This window comes from Notothenia coriiceps, unplaced genomic scaffold (genome assembly GCF_000735185.1).
Source record: "Notothenia coriiceps isolate Sejong01 unplaced genomic scaffold, NC01 NC01_scaffold00037246, whole genome shotgun sequence".
NCBI lineage: Eukaryota > Metazoa > Chordata > Actinopteri > Perciformes > Nototheniidae > Notothenia > Notothenia coriiceps.
In genome coordinates this window covers 18,423,106-18,434,565 of record NW_011369947.1, presented here as the reverse complement: position 1 = coordinate 18,434,565, position 11,460 = coordinate 18,423,106, and the positions used below count along the sequence as shown (strand labels likewise).

At 42.3% G+C, this 11,460-nt stretch overlaps 1 protein-coding gene across 1 annotated transcript in view; it reads right to left on the bottom strand.

Moving 5' to 3' along the window:
- LOC104966019 (AP-1 complex subunit beta-1-like) overlaps positions 1 to 11,460 on the bottom strand; it is a 373,094-nt gene that overhangs the window by 26,667 nt on the left and 334,967 nt on the right. The window contains exon 10 of the mRNA XM_010795119.1: positions 5,808 to 5,820. The gene's annotated coding sequence lies outside the window, so the exon portion shown is untranslated. The remainder of the gene's footprint in view (positions 1 to 5,807; positions 5,821 to 11,460) is intronic.

Genomic DNA, 11,460 nt, shown 5'->3' with positions numbered 1-11,460 from the left:
TGCACATATGTATGTATATGTTATTAAGAGTAGAAGTAGAGTGAGTCGAGAGAAAGTAAGAGTATCAAAAAGGTTTTTTATTTCACAAAGACATGTTAGGATACAATTTGACTTAATACCGAACCACGAATACAAACTTGAAGTGACGAGGTTTGGTAGTAGGTATTTTAGTGGGGGTGTCTACAATATGAGTATGAAGAGTCTTCAACAAGACTGAACTCAACAAAGTTTACATCTAAAGGAGAGTTTAATATGGGTGGGAGAGACAGATGCTTGTTACAAAAAATTATAGGACCCATCATCTAATACAGAACGAAACATGTACTAAACACGGCAAAATTTAAATTGGTCTAGTCACTTGAAGGTATACACAACTGAAAGTTTTATTATGTAATCAGCACAAGTTCTATAGGTCGTAATAACTATTGCGAATATTCGGGGAAAAAACATTACACGTATTGCCGACATCAACAAAACATGCACCAAAGGGGTTTAGGAGGTGTGTCATTTTAGTCTATAACCGTTATAGTCTAACACAATATATCTCATATGTTACTCAATATCAGGTCTTACAAGACCGAAAGGGGTTATAACGCTATTCAGGAATCGGTCAAAAACCGAAAATGTACTCACTTAAGGGGACTCCAAAGGTCGACTAAAAACACCAGGATTTTGGTGTGGGTTCCTTGAAGTAAAGTTTTATGAGAAAGATACAAATATACAATAGATCATTAATTAACGTGGACACCTAAACAAAATACAAAAGGTTTATTGTATTAGGAAACAAAACCGAATATAAGATTACTATTAAACAAACACAGTTTGGTTACAAAAGAAATTAGTAAAGACGACAATAGTGATTAATACTGGAAAAATAACACTTATTAACACAGCGACTCACACCATTATATTCTGTATAAAGTCTTTCTACGTCCAAGAAAATAGAAGTTATATCTTGAGGTGTTTTCCTTTGGATTTTGGTTACGATATCTTTGAGTGTCGTTGGTAACTTTTTTTTTCTACATAGTGTTACTGTGCGGTAACTTAATGTTTTCACGTAAGGACAGACTACTTGCGCAACAGTCTGCCATTTTTCACCGCCTTGCGTCTTGTTTTCCGTCTGCTCCCTCCGTCTGGATTAGTTCCAAGTCCGCTCTCCGTTTGAATTAAGCATAGCCCAAATGGAAGTTGAACTTGAAACTGCAGCCTTATGTTATTGTTTGCCCAACGGTATCGTTATTGCCGAGTATTGATTCATCATACTCTTTACCCCCTCGTAGAGCTCCCACCACCTCTTCTTCCTCCCCCCCCCCCGAAGGTCGAAAATAGACAGTTCAGCACGTTAGGAGGTAGTAGTTTCGAGAAGAGGTGAAAGTCACGGTCTGGACTTTCTGTAGGTTCACTAGTAATCAGAGGTCGCTTTCTTCTGTCAGGTAAATAAGGTACACGAAAAAAAAAATAAGGTGTTTTTCCAAAACACACTTTTTCTATCTTCTCTCTCAGGTAGAAAAAGAGTCGTTCAGTTGAAGAGGCCCGTGATCGGGTCGAGGGAAACCCGTAGGGCATGTCCATTAGTTCGGGCCCCAGACTGCCCGAGGCAGAGAGCACACTTCGTCGGGGAAACGCGTGTAGTTATGCCGACTTGAAAAGGACGGCTCAATGGACTCAAGAGGACGTACTCGGCGAGGGAGTGGAAATAGATAAACAAATTTCTATTGGCGCTCTTCCTTTCAGAACTAATGGAGGGCCCTGTTGTGCCGAGGAGAAGTTCAAACGTTTTCACTTCTATCCAGAAGGTCTTTCAAAACAACTGTTCTAGAGGGCGACACCGGCCCTCCCCTCGGCTACCTGTCCCATTGGAACCGAGTAGATTTTTCCTGTTTTGGCCTCTCGAAAACTTCTCTAGTTCGTCCTCCCTAAAACAAATGCCTCCTCTACTGTCCTTGTCCTACAATGCCTCTTGTGTCCCACACGTACCTCTTATATATATCTCATCGTAGTGAGTCTCGAAAGGATTCCTACCTATAAGGGAAGATTACGTAGTTCCCTCGAGTTTACCGTGAGGTCTTAGGGAAAGTATAATTATACTAAACTTATTCTCGAATTACCCCTTCCCTTTTATGTAAAGAACTGCACACATGCGTTGGAGACTGATTAAATTTACACAGTTTGAACGCAAAGAGCTGCTAAAGTAAGGGGGGACGGTACCGTAAGTCCGTATCGCACAAGGGCATTGTCAGTTTGTTCTCACGAACTCTTTGGACTTACGGAAAATCTTAGACACGTAGACAAATAGACTTACGGAGGACCATTATACAAAGATATCATTTTTTCACAATGGTCATTGTGACTTGTTCTCATGTGTTGATATTAGTCTGGAGCCGAAGTCGTAAAAAAAATCTACGTCACATGATTCTTTTTATCTGTTGTACTTTCTTATACGAAAGGTTAAGTAAAGTGGTTATGTAAAATTGCCTCGTTAAAACTTTTTTTCTTAATATGTCTTCGACACTTGTCATCTATGTATTACACTAAATTCGATTAAGTCACAAACCAGTTACTACACTTGTTAGTTTACAGTAACTAGTTCTCCTCAAATAACCAAGTCTAAAAAAAATTATTAGATATTGTCTGGTAAAGGTCCGGACGTTACATATTCCTTTTGGTTTGTCTTATTATTCCGGATGTGAAATTTAACTTTTTAGTTTCAAACTAATATCGTGTCTAGGCCGAAAAATATTACACATCGTCTGAAAACGTACATACCTTCGGATTCTCCGTTTACTCTCGATGTATACAAAAGATACATTAAATTTATCAAAATTACACAAAAGTTAAACGCTTATTTTCCAAGGGACTATAAAAGATTTAGGGGAGAAACCTTCTCAAACCCCTTTTTGCGTCATTTTTTCCTTGAATTACTAGAGTTCGTACGTTCACATTTGTATATGGTAGTATTGTATATGCCGGTGGGTGATACACATTTGTTCCATTTATATCGATTACCGATCCGGACACGTTATTCGTACATATTTGTCCGATCGTATTGATTCGTAAAATCGTTTGTACATTTACACGTTTAAACTTGTATGTCCAGTTATAGAGGGAACTAATAAAAAACCACGACTTTGACAGGTTTATGGGGTTTGTTGTTATAATATCTATTATTTTATTGGATTACAAACAATAAATTTCTGTGTTTAATTGTTGAATATTCAAAAAGTAAAGAACAAAATTGTATTAATATATCTAGTTATTAAAAAACAATTTCCAGGGTACAGTACGGAAAAAGACCAATTAATGGACAGGGGAGACACAATACTTCCAAAAAGCAATTTACGTTACATTTGGCCAGACGTCTCAAGCGTTTGGGAGTTTCAAAATGGCTTGGGAACAATTCGCTCATTTTGGAATTGGTGTTCTTTTATGGAGGGGTTTTTTTGTTTGGGCAGCAACCTTTTATGCAGCAACAGGGTTAAACTTAAGAAGGGGGCCAATGCGGTTTTGGACTAAACAGGTTTTGGCAATGGTGCCATTGCTTTACCTGGTTAGGGCACCTCCGTTTTCAAATGCAATGCAGGCGTCTCGACAATTGCAATTCGGGGGCGACTAACCAGGGTTTAACTTTTTGGTTAGGTGACTTTGAAAAGGGGAGTGTGTGTTGATTTGAGGGGACCCGACCGGGTCCCAGACTAATTGTCTGTCAAAAAACCCTTTTTAACGCCGCTTTAAGAGAGGACCGTCTGGGGGTAAGAAAGGTGTCACAAAAATAGTTGCGAAAAAAAAAAGAATGAGTTTTATACGTTCGGTGTGAATAACAAAAAATGAAGCCGAACTGAAAAAACACACACGAAGGTTCCTACTTTCAAACCGAACACCAAAGCGACACATAGCGAAAATTTCGTTCCTTTGTTGTGGAGGGTTAGCCTTCGAATTCGGCGTTTTAAGGTTGTTGCAGGGCTGGTTTTTAGTCTCGTGTTGACACGGAGTGTCCCTCCCAACCGACTTCGATGACCTCGAGTTGGGGTCGGCAATTTCCGTCTCACTTTAAGTTCACTTTTAAATGTTGCATCAAAATCGTCTCTACGGACAATTACTCTTTGGTTTCACTTCAAAAACCCTTTTTAAACCGTTGTTATATTTTTAGATTAAGATTCAATTCTGGAAAGTTTTGTTACCTTTAATACTTTAGGTCACCTTTACCGGTTACTTGTTTACCCTTGGGAAAAATTTCTCGTGAAAAACGGTCCAAAACTTGCATAGTGATTTTAAAGGACAATCATTGATCAAGTAAGGGGTGGGAATTAATAAGCATTTGCTTCCTCCTACTCCCTTTCAGACACATATGATTTTTTATTTTTTATTATTATTATTATTAATATGAAGACTTTTTGTATCATGAATGTGGACAAATACTGTATTTTAACAATACGGTATTCTGTTTCTCACATTTGTTATTTTGTTATTTTTTAACATCTGTTCGAAATATAGATGGAAAGGAAATGAGATGAATAATATTGAGTTCTGCGTGTATACTGTACAAGTCTGCAAATCTCAATTTGTATTCACTCCTTACCTTCCTTTCCACTTGAATTTGTCTTTAATAAAAACTGTTGCTGCTCTAAAGCTACCTTTGTGGAAAAGCAACTGCGCTATTTATCAAATTGCTGGTCTGAGCTATTATAGAAAGAGCTTCACTGAGAAAATGTGACTGTTTTCCCACCCTTTCTCCCTACCCACTTCCCCATGTTTTCATCCCTGCACAATTTGATTTGACTTGATTTGATTTGAGCCCTGCCACTTTCAGTTTGAATAGGGTAACCAAGAGTTATTTGCTTGGAGAGACAAGGGCCTCATCGTCCGAGAGGTTTGATGAACTTCCAACCCGCTTAAAAAAAAGCTAGCTTTATTCAAATGTAACACATGACTACAAAGACCCAGTGTTTGATAAGGTGTATGAGATGTAAATGCCGAATGGAGCCTCTCCACTTATCTGCCCCGCCAAGGAAAGGTGCCCGGCATCATAATCATCCCATCTGAATGGAATCAAAGTGTGCTGCTTTATGTGAATGAGTGCTGCTCCGTTGCTTTGGTGTGGGAGCCGTACAGTAACAGCCCCCCGGGGCTCGGTGGATCAGATGGAGCAGGCTGGAAGATGTGCTGCAGCTTCTCAGGGATCTGAGCGCTAGAGTACACTTATTTTCCAGACATCTTTTTTTTTCCTAAAGGAGCAAAACTTAAAATCCCACATTCATGCTACATTTGAGCCTGATTCCACCCAGTGTCTCCCAGCAGAAGGCTCTCGTTCAGTTTACCATTCCACCCCTTTTCTTCTATATTCTAGCCCCTTGTTTTTTAACCTTTGCACTCCTTATTGTCAGGTGCTTGGAGAGCAATTCAGTCATTTGGAATTAGTGCACTTGTGTTTGTATAGTAAGCCACTCTGGATAAGGGTGTCAGCTAAATGTCTAAGATGTAAATGTATGTAAATGCAAGACCTCCTGTGTACAAATACAGGTCTGACTGTGCATTCCCATCAGTGGCTCTAGTAGGGGAACCAAATACATTCCTAGAAGCACTCTCTGAACCACTCAGCAGTGCTATGCAGGGCGGCATACAACCACACAATTTTCCCAGTGGGTTAATGAAAAACAATAAAAACATAAAGTATCAGAGCTTAGATGTGAGCAGCAGATGTTTAGAAGAACAGCAGATGTTCATCAGGGTATGCATACAGTAGCTATTTGCTTGTACAGTAGCTCATGGAGAAGTGCGTATTTAGCCAGAGCCTCTGGAAGGCTGCATCTGTGTGGGGGCAGGCTAGGCTCAACCTTAAACATGGTGTGTGTGTGTGTGTGTGTGTGTGTGTGTGTGTGTGTGTGTGTGTGTGTGTGTGTGTGTGTGTGTGTGTGTGTGTGTGTGTGTGTGTGTGTGTGTGTGTGTGTGTGTGTGTGTGTGTGTGTGTGTGTGTGTGTGTGTGTGTGTGTGTGTGAGCCCCCAAATCAAACTGCTCACTGCCAGCCTGTCTCTTGTCCCCTCCAGAGGGTCATTCAGCGCCTCTCCCTGCTTCTAATCCCGTCTGTCCGGGGGAGATAGAGGGGAGCGGACGGCCGCGGCGCACCCGGGGCGCCGCAAACACAATCACCAGCCTTTCACAGACACTTAACGGGGCTTTGCGCTTGTTCAACAAGGCAAAACGCGGCAGGAGGGATCAATTTAATACAAGGCCTGACTCAAATGGAAAGAGGGTAAATAAATAAGCAATGACAGCAGAGACTGTTGCACAATTTGTGTAGTGGCTGTCCACTTTCTCTCACTCTCTCCTCTGTGGCTTCTCCCGCCGCGGCACCTATGCGATTCCATTTCCTGCCTGAGCGACATATGGGGACGAGCTGAAAGAGAGCAACCCTGGATCCTCTCTCTCATCAGGGTGTGTTATTTGAATAAATCACTTCTGCCATTGCTTGGTACATTAATTCCCCGGGCCCAGAGGGCTGTGTTGCCACTAGCAGCGATCTGCATGAGGCGCTAAATGATGTGGGGGATCCCCCGGTGAGAGAACAGAGGCTCTCTGAATCTTTCCTCCGTCTCAGCCTTGTCGGGTTGGCTCTCACCCTGGGCTGGCCCCGGCTCTCAGCAGACATCATAATCAGAGGAGAGCCAAGGCCTCGTCGCGTCGCACATACCAATGAGACGTATAGCCAGGAGGGAAGTCACCTGACACCTCGCTCTGCAGACGCTAGCCCCTCGCGTGGCTCCATTTCGTTTCCTCACTCTGGGGCTTTATCATAACATACATGGCAATAATACTTTCCTTAACATATTTTCAGAGCTGTGTGTTCTCTCTTGGGGAGTTGTTCCCTTTCCGTTTACTCCAAAGACAATGGGTTTAAAAGCAGTTTAACCTATCTTTCTTAACAGAAATGTTCCATTTGTAAAAGGTAATTCCTTCACGTTGTTGTATAAGACGATCACAGCGTTCAAATTGTGTCTGCAGGTGGCGGTGTGCATAAACACTACGTCGCTGTTTTACATGACTGCTTGATTGAATCCAGCGCAGTGTGACAGCACAGAGGCAGGTGGTGCGAGTAGCAGCCGCCAAAGTGCTAACACTGGCACCGTAGTGTTGAATATATTTCTCCACTGGGGGTTTCCAGACACCACCATTTCCCCCTCCGACTTCTTAACGCATCAAGGACTGGCGTGCAGCTCCTTTCCTTTCTTTATACATCCTGAGACAGAGGTGAGGTTGCCATTGGTATGCACAGACAACAGCGGTAGATTCACCTCCAACAACACCGCTGGGAGATTATACTCTTCCCACTCCACACAGGGATCCGGCCACCGTAAATAGAGCGATTGGGAGTGTGCCGTGTGCCCGGAATGACAGAGCACCGCGGTGGCTAACCGTGCTAGCCAGCCGGCGAGCACAAACTCAAGGACTGACACAAATATAGTAATCTCTCATGCTTTCAGTTGTGGATTTTATCTATTACTACGGGGACTCACAAATCGCCACACTGGATATCCGTCTGGTGTGCAATGTGCAACTGTTGGGGCATGCAGGATATAAACAAACACTAAAAAAAACTGGAATATTAACTTAATTAAATGTATTATATCAACATAGTTTACATTACCATATTAGGTTATTGAAAGCAATAATATTAAAGATCCCCTATTATACTGTTTTTCATTAATATATTATAGTTATCAGATAAACAAAACAGGTCTCTGAAGCGTTTGGCTCCAAATACCAAACAGATCATGCATTGCAGCATGTCATATTTGTTTAAAAAGAACACAGTGGTGCTCTAGGAGGAGGTTCAGGTGATAAGGTGGGTGGGGGTTACCTTGGTTGGTTATTGGGTAATGGTTACCAAAAAAGCCAAACAAATCGTTATGACATCACCAAGTGGCCAAAATCTGATCAGCTTATTTTCAGACAGGTTTTTATAGAAATGGATCAGGACAAAAAGAGAGTGAATATTTTTTCCTGAAACATTCAGAAACTCCTTACACAGAGGGGACACATGTTTATGTATAAAAGATCTGAAAAAGGAGATTTTGCATAATAGGTGACCTTTAAGTTTGAATACAAATTATTAGGTTCAACTTAATATTATTGCTTTCAATTAACCTAATACAGTAATGTGACATTTGTTGACATTATACATTTAATTAAAGTCAACATTTCAGTTTTTTTAAGTCAAATCTGTTGGACTTCAGGAAATATGTATCTCTTTAGAAAGCAGAGAGAATTTGACTTTGGTACAGAGTTGTTTGCACAGGAACCATGTTTTCTAAATATGTCTTCCTTTATGTTAAAGCTGCTCAGTCAAGGCAGGAATTCAGCCCTAATCACAGTTCACAGACGAGAAAATTGGCCCTGTTTATTTGCTTTTTGCTCAAACATTAAACTAGTTTATCAATAAATTATTCATTGTCTGTTTATATCAAATCTTCTAAGGGACGGAGCATGAGTTGTGGCGGTGGCTCAGCATGCAGATGAAATCATAAATGAGAAGCAGGTTTTTTCTAAAGGGCTTACGTTGTAGTGGAAAATACAACTGAATGGCAGAAAGAGAAGTAATTTGAGTGAGTATAATGACTTACTGTTGCTATGGTGTACGATGACACACAGCGTGAACACATACGCAGAACAGTGACATTTAAGATGAGAACTTGGGTTTGTTTTAACAACAGACCCAGCTACCTTTCACATTTTAAGAAGCTATTTCGAGTTTAATTACAACATTTCATGGTCATTTTCAGTTTTCATCATGGAGCTTCTATCTTTTTGCACATACAATTTGTCTCACTTGCACATACTCTGACCCATTAAAACTGCATCTCTGCATTTTACTTAATATGGACACGGAAGGCTGTCTTAATTAATAAGCAGGCATCCACCAAACTAATCTGCCTATGTTGTGAAGTCTGTCCTTTCCATTAAGTGGGACTCACATTATCTCCTAATCAAATTAGTCACTTAATTGTGGCCCTCCCTTGATGGATCCCATGAAAAAAGTAGCGCCGTGTTTGCTGGAGGGGGATGTGTGAAGATGGAACACGGCTGTTTCATTACGATATGAATTTTTTAATAACCAAAGCGTTCGCTGTCATCTCCTTGCTTTGAACCTTTGCGGAGGGTGAAGTTGAATTTGACATTTTATCCACTCTCACAGTGGAGTATCTAGCTGGTGTGTTGGGGCTAAGTACCTAGCCCAAGGCCACAACCCTAATTGCCCAACAGGGGATTGACCCCTGTCGTCCACTGATCACTAGTCTGCTTTCTTAATCACTCCCCCACACCGCCTGCCTACCTGATCTTAGTCAATACATTATCTCCTTCAGCTCTGATAGAACTGCTATTCCCAGAGTCATGATTAAGGAGGGAAACCTTATGTGCCCAAAGAACGCCACTCTCTCCTCCCTCGGCTGTTTAGATTGGCCCCCGGGAGCCCACGTTTTTAAAAAAGGGGAGCCAAGGCTACCCCTGCAGGTTGTGGTGTCCAGCGTCCAAGGGGGGAAACCCCAGGCGTCTGATGAATGGCGGCATGTGTGGTCGTTTGTCCCGCTGATGGAGTTTTATCCCCTGCCCTTTCAGAGCAGCCAGACAATAAAGAGAGCCACAGCCAAGCGTGACAGGTTAACCCAGCAGTAATAGAATACCCTTAATAGTCTGGCTTGAGCCAAAGTCGGCGACAGGGTCCGCCAAATTGCGCGGCTACGTCGGTGGTGAGAGTGCAGGAGGACCTGACACCGGCTCTCACTGTTGTTGTCAAACGGGGGAGCAAGGACAAAGAGGGCAGCTTGATGGCTTAATGGGTGGTTTGATGGCTTCATGGGGTGGAATTGAAGTTGGTGAGGGCAACAACGCTGATGAAACAGGGATTGGGGGGCATTATACAAAACGGAAATTAGCCATATATAAACGTGACGTCAAACAACCATATCAATTATATATTTTATAGGAATCCTTGAGCTTTAGCGAGTTGGTATCGTCTCCCTCTGTCTCTCCTTTATATGGTGTATGATTTATAGCGGGTGCCATGACACAGTGGGGATGCCTGTACAGAGGGGTTGAAAATAAACACGATCAAACCGAGCGAACAGTCAAAAGAGATTTAGATGATGTTGTCATGACGTTGACGTGAGCGTGCCTTTTTGGCAGATAATCCTCACAAAGAGAACCCTCCGGGCTACACGCAGCCGCACAGGCAACATGGCTGTCTCTGTTTGTTTCTGTAGCACCTCGGCTCGCAGTTTGTCATGTCTGACTCTGGCTTTAATTAGGCCTGCAAATTGAAGCTGGGAGCCCTCTGTCCACAGCTCAGCCGTCCTCCACAGCGTCTCCTCGGAGGACCTCTCTGCTCTGTGTGGTTAAGATAATAGCGGCTCGCTCAGAAGATGTTAATTGAGGGGAGATAAAGTGCAGTAGTGGCTGGAGGGATGCAATGTGCGGGGGCGGAGGGGAAGGCTACCTGATTAGAGGCCGAGGTGTTTGACTTACAGCTCGTTTTTTTTTGATATACGTGCTGCTGGAGTTTCAAAAAGGGGTAGGAGGAAAATACAGGAGCAGCATGCATCAAAACACCCAGACCCAGAAGACAGTTATTAAAGTTTCTCCTGAGTCGTTCGTGTTGTTTGGCGAGCTAATCTAGAAAGACCCGATCAAGGCCGGGGATATTAATATATTTTATATATCCCAGCAGGGTTGGGATGGTTACTCAAAAACAATAATGCCTTACCCAATTACTAGTTACTGTTTAAAAAAGTAATGCCTGACTTTATTAAATTACTCACTGCTGAAAGTAATTAGTTCCATGCATGCTGGATTACTCTGAATGTAACATCACCTGAGATGCACTATTAGTATTAGTCAAATGACAAATAACAATATAAAGATAAACCACATTTATTTCCAGATCTGCACCAATCCTTAATCTAATAAGGACAATACTGATCACAAGACATCTGTTTTCTGCTCTTTGTTTGAACATCAGCCATGTTGTTTGGCTCAGTTTTCATCATAATAATTCAGTTACAGACAAACATGTAATATGGAGTAATGCATTACCCTGCATATCAGTAGCTCCTGGAGCAGGTTGTAGTTGTTGGAGTTTGGTGGAGCTGCATACAGGTAGGGAAGGAGGCAGACTCTCAAGGTGATGGCAGAACCGATCTGACCAACAGCAGCTGAAGTGACAGAAGCTGCATTAATAGTGGCATATGTCTGGAGTGTGGAGAAACTAAAAGGGAGAGAAAACAGACCCTCCACCGGCCCGGGAGAGAGGGACGGAGGGACCGGGGAAAGACGAGGGGAGGACGGGGGGAAAAAAGCTGAAAACAGTGCCAGCAGCCGCTATAATTGCCTCAATGCCACTGGGATTGCTTTCATTCAATTGAAGCGCTCTCTTTCTCTGTACATTGGAAGGTGTGTAGGGGAGGGCGGGG